This window comes from Vitis vinifera, chromosome 16, assembly GCF_030704535.1.
Source record: "Vitis vinifera cultivar Pinot Noir 40024 chromosome 16, ASM3070453v1".
NCBI lineage: Eukaryota > Viridiplantae > Streptophyta > Magnoliopsida > Vitales > Vitaceae > Vitis > Vitis vinifera.
Window position 1 is genome coordinate 16,702,388 of NC_081820.1, and position 13,554 is coordinate 16,715,941.

The 13,554-nt window shown below is 29.4% G+C and overlaps 1 long non-coding RNA gene across 1 annotated transcript; it reads right to left on the bottom strand.

Moving 5' to 3' along the window:
- Positions 1-512: 512 nt before the first annotated feature.
- LOC100263844 (uncharacterized) lies at positions 513-2,242 on the bottom strand. Its single transcript, XR_009464469.1, has 2 exons — positions 1,885-2,242; positions 513-830 (listed from the first exon to the last, which is right to left on the bottom strand). It is a non-coding gene; the product is annotated as an uncharacterized LOC100263844 (long non-coding RNA).
- Between the last annotated feature and the right edge of the window lie 11,312 nt (positions 2,243-13,554).

Consider the following 13,554-nt stretch of genomic DNA (forward strand, 5'->3'; position numbering starts at 1 on the left):
AGTCTTGTTACAAAGGGCTTCCAAAAAAGTTCAGGTATTGATTATTTTGAAACTTTCAGCCCAGTTGCGAAGCCATTCATCATCAAAGTCATTCTTAGCTTGGCCATAGGCAGAGGTTGGGATAACCAACAAATTGATATCAATAACGTCTTCCTTAATGTGGAGTTACAATAACTTGTAAACAAGGAACAAGTTAAGGGCTTTGTTGATAAAAGGCTTGATTATGTTTGCTGCTTGCCCGAAGCTTCATATGGGCTGAAGCACACTCCTAGAACTTTGACAATATCAAAAGACATTGTTGCAATAGGGATTTGTCAATTCTACATCAAATAGAAGCTTGTTCAGCTACAAGTCAACTAGTAAAGTTGTTTTACTCCTAGTTCATGTGGATGATAGCTTAATTATTGAAGATGATTGAATCAAGTCCAACAAGTGGCGACTGCTCTAAACAATCAATTTTCTTTGAAGACCTTGGGTTTCCTTTGTTATTTTCTCAATTTGGAGCTCATAGAAACACTTAAAGGATGTATCTTACTCAATGAAAGTATAAATTGAACTCAACCAATCTAGCACTCAACTGTAAACATGCATTGAATGACACTCTCTCATCCTATCTAGCACTCAACCAATCAATAAAATATAACAGGGCCACTTGAATATATTGGTGAGTCCATTGGAAAAAGGTACAGATAAGGGAATTCTTTAGAGCTTGATCTAAACATTGAATTCTATCAAGAGATCTTCGATTTCATTCTTGTCAAATTATCCAAAAAAGGCAAAGAGGAGTTGCCCTCCACATCTTGGCACAAGGCACTTCACTAGGCGTGCACCTGAACAAAGTCAAACACAACCTAGGATGCATGTCAATTTTATAAAATATGACCAAACTACAATTAAACTCAAAAGAATTCAAGATTTCAAGCATTTAAAAGAATCATCTGACCAAAAACTAATGAAATTGTTTAAAGTTTCAATATACCATCAGGAGTTTTGTGTATAAAAGATTTTAAAAAGTGGAAGAAAATAGATGAGGCATGCCTCTCCAACATGGTGTGCGCCTTTGTGCCTGAGGCGCTATAACCATGCATAGAGTAATATCAGTTAAGATGAATGTTTTATCAGCAAGTATCAATTGAGATGATTTGGACATGCTAATCAAATAATGAGGGCAGTGGAATGCCTAATACAATTACATTAAACCTAATAGTTGTTATGCCTGATGGATGATGATTCAAGGTGCCAATCGGAAACCCAACAGGCTGAAAACATCAATTATTGATTAAAATTGTCATGACACATGAATCACTGTTTGTAAACCCAATTTTCATCGAGTCGTTTTACCTTGAACCAGATTAATCAAACAGATGTTAAATTCTTTATGAGAAAAATGCTACTTCTGGTTGCTTAGAAACCCAAAAAGTTTTCCTTTTACTTTTACATGAAAACAATCAGCTCCATTTGGTTGAATTGAAAAATAAAAATCATGTTTTCTCTTTGGTCAGACTATTTTCAGTTTTCTTGGGAATCAAACTGAGGAAAACCGTAAAACTCAAAACTCCAAATAAATTTTTCCTCTTGCCAGTTTTCCAGGCAACCAAGCATCTATAACAGAAATTGAAAGAAAATACCCACAATTCATAAACTAACAAACTATCTGAGTTAAAATCAATCCCTCACAAATCCAAAATCTTCCCTCAAACAAATTTTTTCACTTTACCTCAATTTTCTCAGTAGCTAGAGAGATAAATCGGATCAGAATATATATAAATTAAACCCATCCAATAAAAATCCAATCCCTCGGAAAATTTCATTTATATCATTCCTTTTCAGGTACAAAATCATATAAAAAATCGTATAAGACCCAAAAATAAATAAACGAAGAACCTGGACTGCAACGATGTGGTTTATTCTATTACTCGTCATCTCTCTTCTTAGGCTTGCGATACTTCTCTTCGAGGTGCCTGGCCATGAAAATAGCAGTGTTCGCGAGTTTCTTTATATTGGGGACGTTGTAATTCTGAGCTATGTAAATTCCACATGCGGTTCCTACCATGAATGAGAAACTGCCCTTGAATATCCCCATCACCCTCTCTCTATCTTCTTCTAGGGCTTACGATTTCGATCTTTGTGAAAAGTGACCTGGGACGGAAGGGTAGTTTGGTCCTAAGTTTTGTATTTATGAAGAAAATAACCAAAAAAATGACTTCATAGGAAGGATTGCTAAAGTGAAAATAAAAATAAAAATAAATATATATATTTTAAAATTGAAAATTTTATTTTGTATTTTGTGTCAAAGGGAAACTTTAGAAGTAAGATGAAAAAAAATAATCATTAAACAATTTAAGTATAGACATGTCTTTAATTAGCAACTTATTTATTTATATTAAGGGACATCTCATTTTAGTAATTAAATATTTTATTTCATAATATTTTCAATGAATAATAAGTTTGAGTTAAATAAATTAACAAGATTAATTTTTTAATTAATAGATCATTAACAACATAAAAATATCTCAATTAATAAACATACTTTTAGCTTAGTAAATGATGCAAAACATGAAATAAAATAAATTAACTAAACAAGAATTAGATATTCAATGTTAAATATATACACCAACTCATGTAAATTTTCTTGCTTGTTCGGTAACTTTCTTTTCATAACGATTTTGGGAAGGTGTTATGTTAGAGGATGAGGTGTTAGCACTTATTTATAGTCTCTGTCAAAGGATTCAAGAGTATTGATAAAGGACTCTTGTAGAGAGTTTGGGCCATTTATTTCTCTATGGTTCTAAATTGTTCGTCACATGCAAAAAGGTTTATTGGCTTCTGCAAAGGGTTTAATCGCTTCTCTACGCTTCTAAAATGTTGGCCGACCTTCTGGATTATTTTGTACAGTGAGCCAAATTCTGTCTCTTCAAAAAATATTAATAATAATTTTAAATATTAATAATTATTTTTAACTAGGAAAGTAGATTAATGGAAGGAAATTTTGAAGCAAAATTGTAAAAAGCTTAAATAATTGAACATAGATATTTCCATAATGGATTAGAGGAGTGTGCATTTTTTCGAAATGAATATATTTTCAAATGAAATTAATAAAATAACCTTAAAACTAAAAATTCATTAAATATTAAATTATACTAAGATAAATAAATTAAGTTACATGCTTAAGAAATTAAAAATTTGTTCTGTAACTGTTTTCTTTGAAAATAAGATTGTCAATTTTTTGCTAGAAAATCATTTTTTGCAAATTTATTCTAAATATTTTAAATATATTTAATTTAACTGTTTTCACTTATTTGTTTGAGAATGTTTTAAAAAATAGTTGAATAAATATGAAGAATAATTAAAAATAAAATATTATAAAATTTTAATTTTTAATCAACATTTGAAAAACACATAAAACATAACATTCCAAATTACCAACAGATGGTTTTGTTTTTTGAAAACATTAGAGTTGTTTTTGAAAATGTTTTCAAGTAGACCCAAACTTTCATTTACTCCAAATATCTTTATATTATAATAGTGGGAATGGCATTTTTTTTATAAGTTTTTTTATCTTTTTATCCTTATTTTCTTTAAATATTTATCAAATTTTCATTAATGTTACACAACCCGTAAAGCATTATTCACTCATTTGTAATTTCGAGTTTAAGTCCAAAATAATCCATTTATAGAAAAAAAAAATATAGTCAGAATAGTACACATCTCAAAATATTTGTTAAAGTGATCTTTTGTATCCATATAAATATCCACATAGATTTTTTTTAAGTGTAAAAAACCACCGTTGGTAACTATGATTTTAAAAGTGTAAAAAGAGTCAATGACGGTGGTTTTACACTTTTCCTTGGAACCACAATTAGTAAATGTAGTTTCAAAATTATTTTGAATCCACCCCCATTTTAATATTCAAATATTCTTTATCATATAAAACCACAATTAGTAAGGAATAACTTAAAATCATAATCATTGACATTATTTTTTATATGAAAATGTAAAATTTTAAATAATATAAACAATTTGTTTAGTTATTTTAAAATTTAAAAATAATTTGAAAAAATAATTTTCTTTAATTCATATGTGATAAAATTCATAAAACAAATAAATATTTTATTTACCATAAATATATAAATTTTCATGGGAATGCATGTAGGGGATATTATTTTCTTAAAATTTCAAAGAAAATATGAAAAAATAAAAATAATATATATAATTTTAAAAAAGTCATAAAAAAAAAATTTATTAAGGATGATTTGTAAAAAAAAAAATAGTTTTAAACTGACAATGGAATTTTGTAAGAAATTTTCTTCACTCCGAAACGAACTTTAAGGAAATTTGGTATATCATTAAGAAATTTTGGAACATTCATAATTTACACTAAAATTAAAAATAAAAATAAAAACAAAATTCCAAAATCTCATATTTTTTCTGTTGATGTATGGTTATATGAATTATCCTTAAAGATATTTGTGAAATCACAATCCGTAACTGTGGTTTTTATAATATTTTTAAAACCACAATTAGTAACGGTGGCTTTATGGTTATTATGATAAAGAATATTTTAAAAATAATATTAAAATCACAATGTCATTAAAACGGGGGTGGATTAAAAATAATTTTGAAACCACAGTTACTAATTGTGGTTCTAAGGAAAATAATAAAACCATAGTCACAGACTGTGGTTTTAAGGATATTTCTAAAACTTTTAAAACGACAGTCAACAACGGTGGTTTTTTACACTAAAAAAAAATAATTCATGTGGATGATTATATGGATACAAAATATTACTTTGACAAATATTTTGAAATGAGTACTATTCTTACAATTTTTTTTCTAACAATAGATTATTTTGGACTTAAACTTTGTAATTTCACCCCAATTCCATTCTTTTTGCCCACTCCTTTGTCATGATGTGTGGCAAGCCAGATTCTTGCCATTACACCATCTATCCTAGCTTGATTTCTCATGTTAACTCTTGTACATCCTTAATTTCTCTTCATTTATGGTTAACAAATAAACCTCATTTGCTCTCACACCATCTTCATCTTCATTGTATTCTCTTCTTCTCCTTTCAAGGTTTTTTTTTTTCTCTTTCTCATTTTGTTGATATACCATAAATGTTAAAAATATTATATATGGTATAATAGGAGTTTGAAATATATATATATATATATATATATATATATATATATTATATATAATCATTATTGATGAAAGGGATGACAAACCCAGAATTTTTATCATTCATGGAGAAATCAAAATGCATTTAACTCACTCAAAATTGAAGAAAGAAAAAAAAATCCCGGTTAACAAAAAATGTAGGAAAAAAATCCCTTATAAAAAGCATAATTAGGGATTAGGTTTAGGATTGCAAATTTCAACAATTTTTTCCTTACATTTTCTTGGTAATCAAACAAAGAAAAAACATAAAAGAAAATACTCCTGGTTAACAAAAAATCACCTGATAATGACAGGGTTTCAAAAAAATATATTGTGTTGATGTTGTTCATCGTCTTAACGCATTCCCTTCTCTCCTAGGCCTTTTTTGACCCACAAAGTGGGTTTGCATATCCATATTCAACCAGATTTTCTTCTAAATTGTTTATTTCAATTTCCAAGAAACGTACTCAAACGGGTTTTATCTATATATACATATATATAGCACATCTTAAGTTACCCTAAGGGAACTCAACACTTTGGTTTATGTTATTTCTCTACCAGTTCAATATCTCTTTATTGGTTCATCAATACTAATTGAACAAGTTATCCCATTACAAGGAGCATCACAATGTATCATACTTTTATTAAAGCAAACTTCATCTTTTGGTATTCAAAGAAGTAACAAACAATTACTCGTGCGAGCATCAAGACAAAGTATCTATCGCTCTTTAGCCTTCTTTGTCTTCACTTTTATTTTCCTTTTCTACCTTTTCCCTAATAGCTAAAGCTTTAAGAGTTAAGCTCTTTTTCTTTTTGCCCTCAACCTCTTGATGTCTCTTCATTGTAATTATCTCATGAGTCATCAATGACCTAGTCAATTCCTCCAAAGGTAGCTTAGTCAAGTCTTTTGCTTCTTAAATTGCAGTGACCTTAACTTTCCACTTCTTAGAAAGAGACCTTAATATCTTCTTCACTTTTTTAGATTATTTATAGGTCTTCCCCAATGCTTAAAGTTCATTGACAATGTCAGTGAACCTTGTAAACATCTCAACAATAGATTCATTATCATTCATAGAAGATAATTCATAGCTATGACCAAGAATATTGATTTTAGACTTTTTCACTTGATTTGTTTCCTCATAAGTTACTTCAAGTAACCTTTAAATATTTTTTGTCAACTCACATTAGCATGCACAAGCATATTCATCTCTATTAATAACACAATGTAAGAAATAAATAGCTTTTATATTCAATTAAGCTTTCTTTTTATCAAGTTCATCATATTCTTTCCTTGGTTTTGAAACAACCGTTCCATTCTCTAATTCTATTTGAACATGAGGACCACTTTCAAGGACATCCCAAAGATCAAAATCGGTTGACTTTAAAAATCATGTCATTCTTGTTTTGCAATAAGCATAATTAGTTCCCATAAAGAATGAAGGTCGTAGTAAAAAATACTTATGGGATAAGTTTGATAAATTACTCACGTCCTCTTAGATGGTTAAATCTAAAACAAAAGGTCTAACTATGATACCAATTGTGAAACAAGGTTAAATTCATTAAGAAAATACCTAAAAATGGGGGGGAGATGGGGGTGTGAATTGGGTGATTAAAACTTTTTCAAAAACTAATAAAATTAAGAAACAATTAAAACACGTAAAAAAATAGAAGAGGGAAGAGAGATGAAAACTCTTTTTATAGTGTTTCATTGATTCTGCCTACATCCACTCTCCTAAAACTCCTTTCTGAGTAAGGGCCCCACTATCTAAGGCTTCAAACCAAGCCTTCAAACTTATACAATTGGATTCAAGACTCCAATAGGCACTACTATTCTTTTTAAGTTTAAAATCAACTTGAAGTTTTAAAACACTCAACTTCTCACCAAAAATAGACTTTTAACAACACCCAACCTAGCACAAAGTATGGCTCAATACAAAGAAAAGTTAGGATGAATTTAATGGGGTATGTTAAAAGGATTTGCAAGTGAAAAGTAAATGCACTTGAGTTGAGAGCTTTTAATGAGAAAAAAAATAATAAATAAGCAAGTTAATGCAGATGTTCTCTTCTCAATAAATTCATAAGAGCTCTAAGTTTATTAGAAAACAGGCTCAGACATCTCATTATGCAAAAGTATGCCTCGATCGGTCAAGTTCTAGTTCGATTGGTTAAATAGTCATTGGGCATTAAATGCACTTAAGGATGAAAATATCAGTTTCAACGGATATATTAGTAACTTGGGTTTCAAAAATTGATCAAAACTCATGGAAATGTAAGAAAAAACTCTTAGAAATGAAATTAGAAGTATAATAGATGTTTTAAAGTTGTTTTATTGAAGAAATTGATATATATATATGATTGGCAATATTAAATTTAATTATATCAATAGGTCAATAAGAAATATGAATTTTGCAAGTATACACTTATTATTAAGTTACATGAAAGATTTGATTTCATTAAATATTAATAATTTGTATATATTACGTTGTAATGACCCTTTAGTACCAAAATGATGACCGATGTGGTTCAATAGAATTGGTGGCTAAAGAAATCTCATCTTATTGAAGGAGACAATATTGGTACCAACTCACCAACCCTCAATAGTATTGATTAAAAATCCAAACATGTTATGCATAGATCTCTTAAGTCCTACACACTGCCTTTACATGGATGGGATACTCTGGGTTCACTCATGTGCTTGTTTCAAATCCTCCTTACATCTTATATGAAACATAATATCACATTTGTGTATAAGGACAATAGTTAGACATACCATACTCTTCATCGGTTGAACTTGAGTCTATCACATAATTTTGAGAATGTTGACCATAACCCATCATATAAAGATGATAAACATTAGTCTCATTTGATATATGAGTCACTAAATTGAGTCTCTATACTCATAAATTCAAAACTAGTTGAAAATGACTCCTCATTAAATGGTGTCATCCTTCATCCTCTTCCTCTGTACGACTTCCCAATAGCTTCTATATATGGACCAACTCTTCTAGAGCCATGAGTTTCATCTTATGTGCAATGTGTGAAATCATTCTCACAAGTGAATAAGCTCATTGGATATTGATTTTCTTATTGTTACCTAACATCTCCTCCAACATTTCCCACTTTATCATCAATTTCACCTCTTGAACTATCATAACCAGAAGTAGAAGTACCAACAACACTAGGTTTACTGCTTTGTCTAGCACTTGTGGAGTCAATTGAAGGTTGGAAATTTACTACCACTTGAAATGAATCCTCGGTGTCTTTGTTGAAACTCTCACTATAAACTTCATCAAACAATACTTATTCAACATCAACACCAAATTCTCGAGCATGAGCGGTAATTCATGGATCAGGATTTCTAATGTCATCATCTAAGTGTAAAAGCCTGTCCCATTGAAACAATTTATTATCTTTGTCTTTACCCACCTCTGTTAAAATGTTAAGGAGATCAAGGTAATCTTTCTCAACAACTTCATCATTTTCTACCTCCATATCCCATAACTTTAGTCTCATGTTATAATAACAAAAAACTGATTGTTGTAGTTGAGGGTAAGCTAAACGATTTCTTTGCTTAGTGTGGATGAGAGTGAATGTACTCCAATTTGTCTCACAAACGGAAGATGATGCAGTTTATGATAGAACTTTGATGGCTAGTTTCCTTAATGTATGCGTATGGTTTCTGTACATGAACCATCATTCAGTTGCAACCAATTTCACAATTGTATAAATATTTATGTTGTAAATCTACCATAATGATAATGAATTTAGTTTTCTATTAACAAATAGTACTCACCGAGGACCATTTGTGACTTTGCTACAATTGTCGCTCGATCACCAAATCATCTTTTCTCGTCTCAAAAGAGTACAAACTATGTATTCAATATTCAATATATTAATATAAATGTTAGGATAAAATGATGAATGAAATTATTGTTTGATTAGATTGTGTAATATAACAGTTTTTAGTTTACCTCATTTGCAAATTGACCAAGTGCTTCAACCACCAGGTCTAATCTAGCAAAAACCCCATGGACAGCTTGAAGTAGCTTAAGATCGTTACCAAATCTAGGCTTGTATTGGAACCTTGGATTTAGGAAGTATGCTACAACAACAATTAAGTAGAGTTAGTATTTTGTAATAGGAAATTATATAACTCAAAACTAACAACTTATGAAGATAAATAGTACTAAATTACCTGCTACATGATATGGATGTCTAAGTGTTTTTTCTTAACGAATTTTAATGATTTGGAACATTCATTCTCTAGCATATAAATGAATAAGGTTCTCTTTCATTACTTGCATTAACTCTTACACAAAGCGTATTGTATGAACAACTTTTGAATCTACGAGTCTAAGCACCATGTACAATGGCTCATATAATGAATCTACTTTTACCAACTTGTCCCAATAAGGATGGTCGAACATTAATTTCTCCACTTCTTGTTCGATTTTTATCCAACTAAGCTTGTGTTGTGCTTCTTCATCACTCAAATATTTTTTTCAAATTGACCCTTTTTCTGAGAAGACTATCAAGAGTAATGTAGTTGGTTGCAAATCTAGTAGCTCCATGTCAAACAATGTTTCTCCACCACAAAACTTTCTCATCTATGCAAGTTACCAACCATGGTTGTAAATGAAGTTGGTTGTCTTGCAGGCATTGGTTATCACCTCTGCAATATTAGGTCTTTTGCTAATGTCCTCGAACATTAAGTCAATGAAATGTGTTGCATGTAGATTCCAATATATGTTATACTTCTTCATTAACAACTTTCTAGCTTTCATGAACATCAAATCGAACTATTATATGTGACAAGTTGGACCACATTTTTTTGTTTGACATTTTTTATAACATTCTTCAACAACTCATAGATCTATTTGTGGTGTTTGATATTGTTGGATGCATCCACATAATTAAGGAAGATTGTGACGTCTTTTGAATAGGTCATGAAATTAATTATACTTAATTTCATCGGTAATGTCCATCAATCGAACATTATAGTGCATTCATATGTCTTTCATTTTTCTCTTTGCAAGTTCACATAAGCTTCCATATTGTTGTACTTATGTCCAAGTATTTATTATTGATTTCATATGGAAATGGAGGTTTGATACCCATACCTGCAATTCATATGTAAGAAATATTTTAAATAGGAAAAATATTCTACACATACTCAAAGAATATAAAAATATACTAATTACATGCTTGTTATGCACCGATTATCATGTTCTTAAAGTGATGAGAGTTTGCTTTATATGGCACAACACTCTCAGAAATGAAGAATTTGTTGATTAAGCACCTCATAGTTTCTTTGATGCTTCCACCTTTGAATAGATCTTTGAAATTTCTTTGCCTTGCTACAAAGGTTTTGCATAATGAAAGGGCAACAGTTGGTGATAGATATGAATATAAGACAATTTTTTATTTCCGTATCTAACCCGCTACATCACTAGGATGTGAAGGCTCCCTCATTTTATGCTTGCTTCCCACAAACATTTCTTGTTATTGTTGATCCCATTCAGTAGCTTTTGAGGCTCGAACAGCAACTCGATAAGCATCATACTCATCAATGTGCATATTAGCCTAGTACATTGATTACTACTAAAAAAAAGCATATTTTAAAAAATAATTCTCATGAGTTTTACATCTTTTGAGTAGTAATTATGCCTAAAACACTCAATTAATATAGTATTGCCCTTGCAAGAGTTATTAACAAGTTTTATGAAGTTTTGGAGTTATTTCAATTTATGATTTTGATAAATTGGTGACAAAATAGATGAATCAAATTGAAAAGAACAAATAATGTTGATGATGATCCAAATGCATAATGAAAGAAGTAATGCAATTGGTTTGGACCGGGATTTGAGCTGATTTGGAGGTAGTTGAAGTGGAAAAAGAAGAAGGAAATGGAAGAAATGACAAAAAAAAGCTTAAAAATCAAATATTTCCATTTCGCATGACTATGCGAAATGGACAAGAAGGTGGAATTGTGCTAGAAATAAAGGAGAATTGTCAAGTTGATTTCGCATGATCATATGAAATTTTCGCACAGTCATACAAAATGCTCTAGAAAGCTGTAACTACTGTTGCTGAATTCTTAATTTCGCACAACCATGCGAAATTGGCTGAGCTCGTGCTAAATGATTATTTTATTATTAAACTCCAGATTGCTTGATGAAAAAACTTCCGAAAAACCTCTTAGATGAGGCCAAGTGTTCACTTGACCTTGACTTATAAATAAAAACTTGATTTTCTCATGAAATGAATTTTTTTGACATTTCTAATTGTAGAATTTTTCAGATTTTCTCTCTCAATAGAATTCTCTATTTTCCTTTATTTTCTCTCATTTTCTCACTAGCCAACATGCCTTGTGAGACCAAATCTCTAAGCATGAGAGGCTAAATCTCGTTTTTCTCGGAAGAAGGAGGATGTAGAGGCAAGATTTATGATAAATTAGATAAATGAGCTTTAATTGCAAAGACAATTTGATACAATTGATTAATTAATTGAATTTTGGGGATTTTTCTCTTCAAATTATCTTGGATGACTACTACAATGCAAACTAGGTACATTCATTAAATTCTTAAAAGCTAGATTTTATGAGATTGAATAGTTGCATTGTGTGAATCATTGGAAGACAATTTAAGATGAATTGAATATATGATTTGAATTGATCTCTTGGATTAAATAATCTAATTTGAAGATAAATTAGATCTAACTTTAAAGTTAAATAAAAAATCGGTTTAGATGAAAATTTAAGTCTTCAATCTAACTTGATGAAAATTAGTTCTCAACAGCTATTCACCATGAAATTGTTTTCTAGAAAATCCTAATTCCGATAATTTCATTTCCTATTAATTTTCTTATATTTCACATTTTATTATTCTTCTCAATTTGAAATCATTGTTATTTTGAACTTTTATGATGAATTGTCAAATTAATTTCACTTGATCACAATCATTTCTTCTCCTCTCACTCAAGTCTTAATTACCGAGAACAATTTAGCCTAGGGGAAGACACCTAAAAACCACTATATTATAGTAGTTTGTACTAAAACCACTTTTTGATCAAGTACAAGCTACTCTAGAATAGTGAATTAGGTTATAAATTGTGTTTTTATGTGAAAAAATTGAAAAATCAATTGATTTGTACCTATTATTGTCGTCATCGACATCATCATCCTCACCTATGAGTCTTTGATTGTCTCCCACTGTGCCATGTAATTGAGCTCGAAATTCTTCAATATTTGTAGTTTTTTTTTTTTGCTTTAGTTTTTCTTTTTTAATGTAAAAGCTCTTTTATTTCTTGTTTCACTTCTGAAGGGACTTTAGGACACTTTTTGGTATTTAGGTTGGGGTCTATATATGATAAATGAAATTTAAATTGAGTGATGTCTCCACTTTTAATCAGGACACTTTTTGGTATTTGAGTTGGGGTCTATATATGATAAATGAAATTTAAATTGAGTGATGTCTCCACTCTTAATACATAGACTACAATAGTTACAAATTATGTCATTTTTATTCCCCTCCACAAGTGTACAATGCTTCAAAGCAAGATCTCATTATGCTCTGCCTCTCTTATCTACACTTGCACTTCCAATTCCGCTAGTCATTCCCTACAACTTGCAAAATTAAAGCATTAATTTAATTCACTTAAATATATTGGACATTTATAATTATTTAGGGGATTCAAATGTAGAACCTTGCATATAAATTAAATTGGATGAACAATAGACTATAATTTAACTTGAATATAAGGTTAATATTAAATTTAATAACAATTGAAAATGAACTATGCATAACATAAAATTAAATAAATAATTGACTATAATTTAAATTTAATAGTACACTAATTGTAAAAATATTAAATTTAAAGCATTAATTTAATTTACTTAAATGTATTGGACATGTACTAATTACTTAGAGGATTAAAATGTAGAACCTTCTATATAAATTAAATAGGATCCACATTAGACTATAATTTAACTTCATGAAATTAAATAAACAATTGATATACTAAATTTAAACCATTAATTTAATTTACTTTAGTATATTGGACATTTATAATTATTTAGGGGGATTCAAATGTAGAACCTTGAACATAAATTAAATTGGATGAACAATAGACTATAATTTAACTTGAATATAAAGTTAATATTAAATTTAATAACAATTGAAAGTGAACTATGCATAACATAAAATTAAATAAATAATTGACTATAATTTAAATTTAATAGTACACTAATTGTAAAAATATTAAAATTAAATCATTAATTTAATTTGCTTAAATGTATTGGACATGTACTAATTACTTAGAGAATTAAAATGTAGAACCTTCCATATAAATTAAATATGATCCGCATTAGACTATAATTTAACTTCATGAAATTAA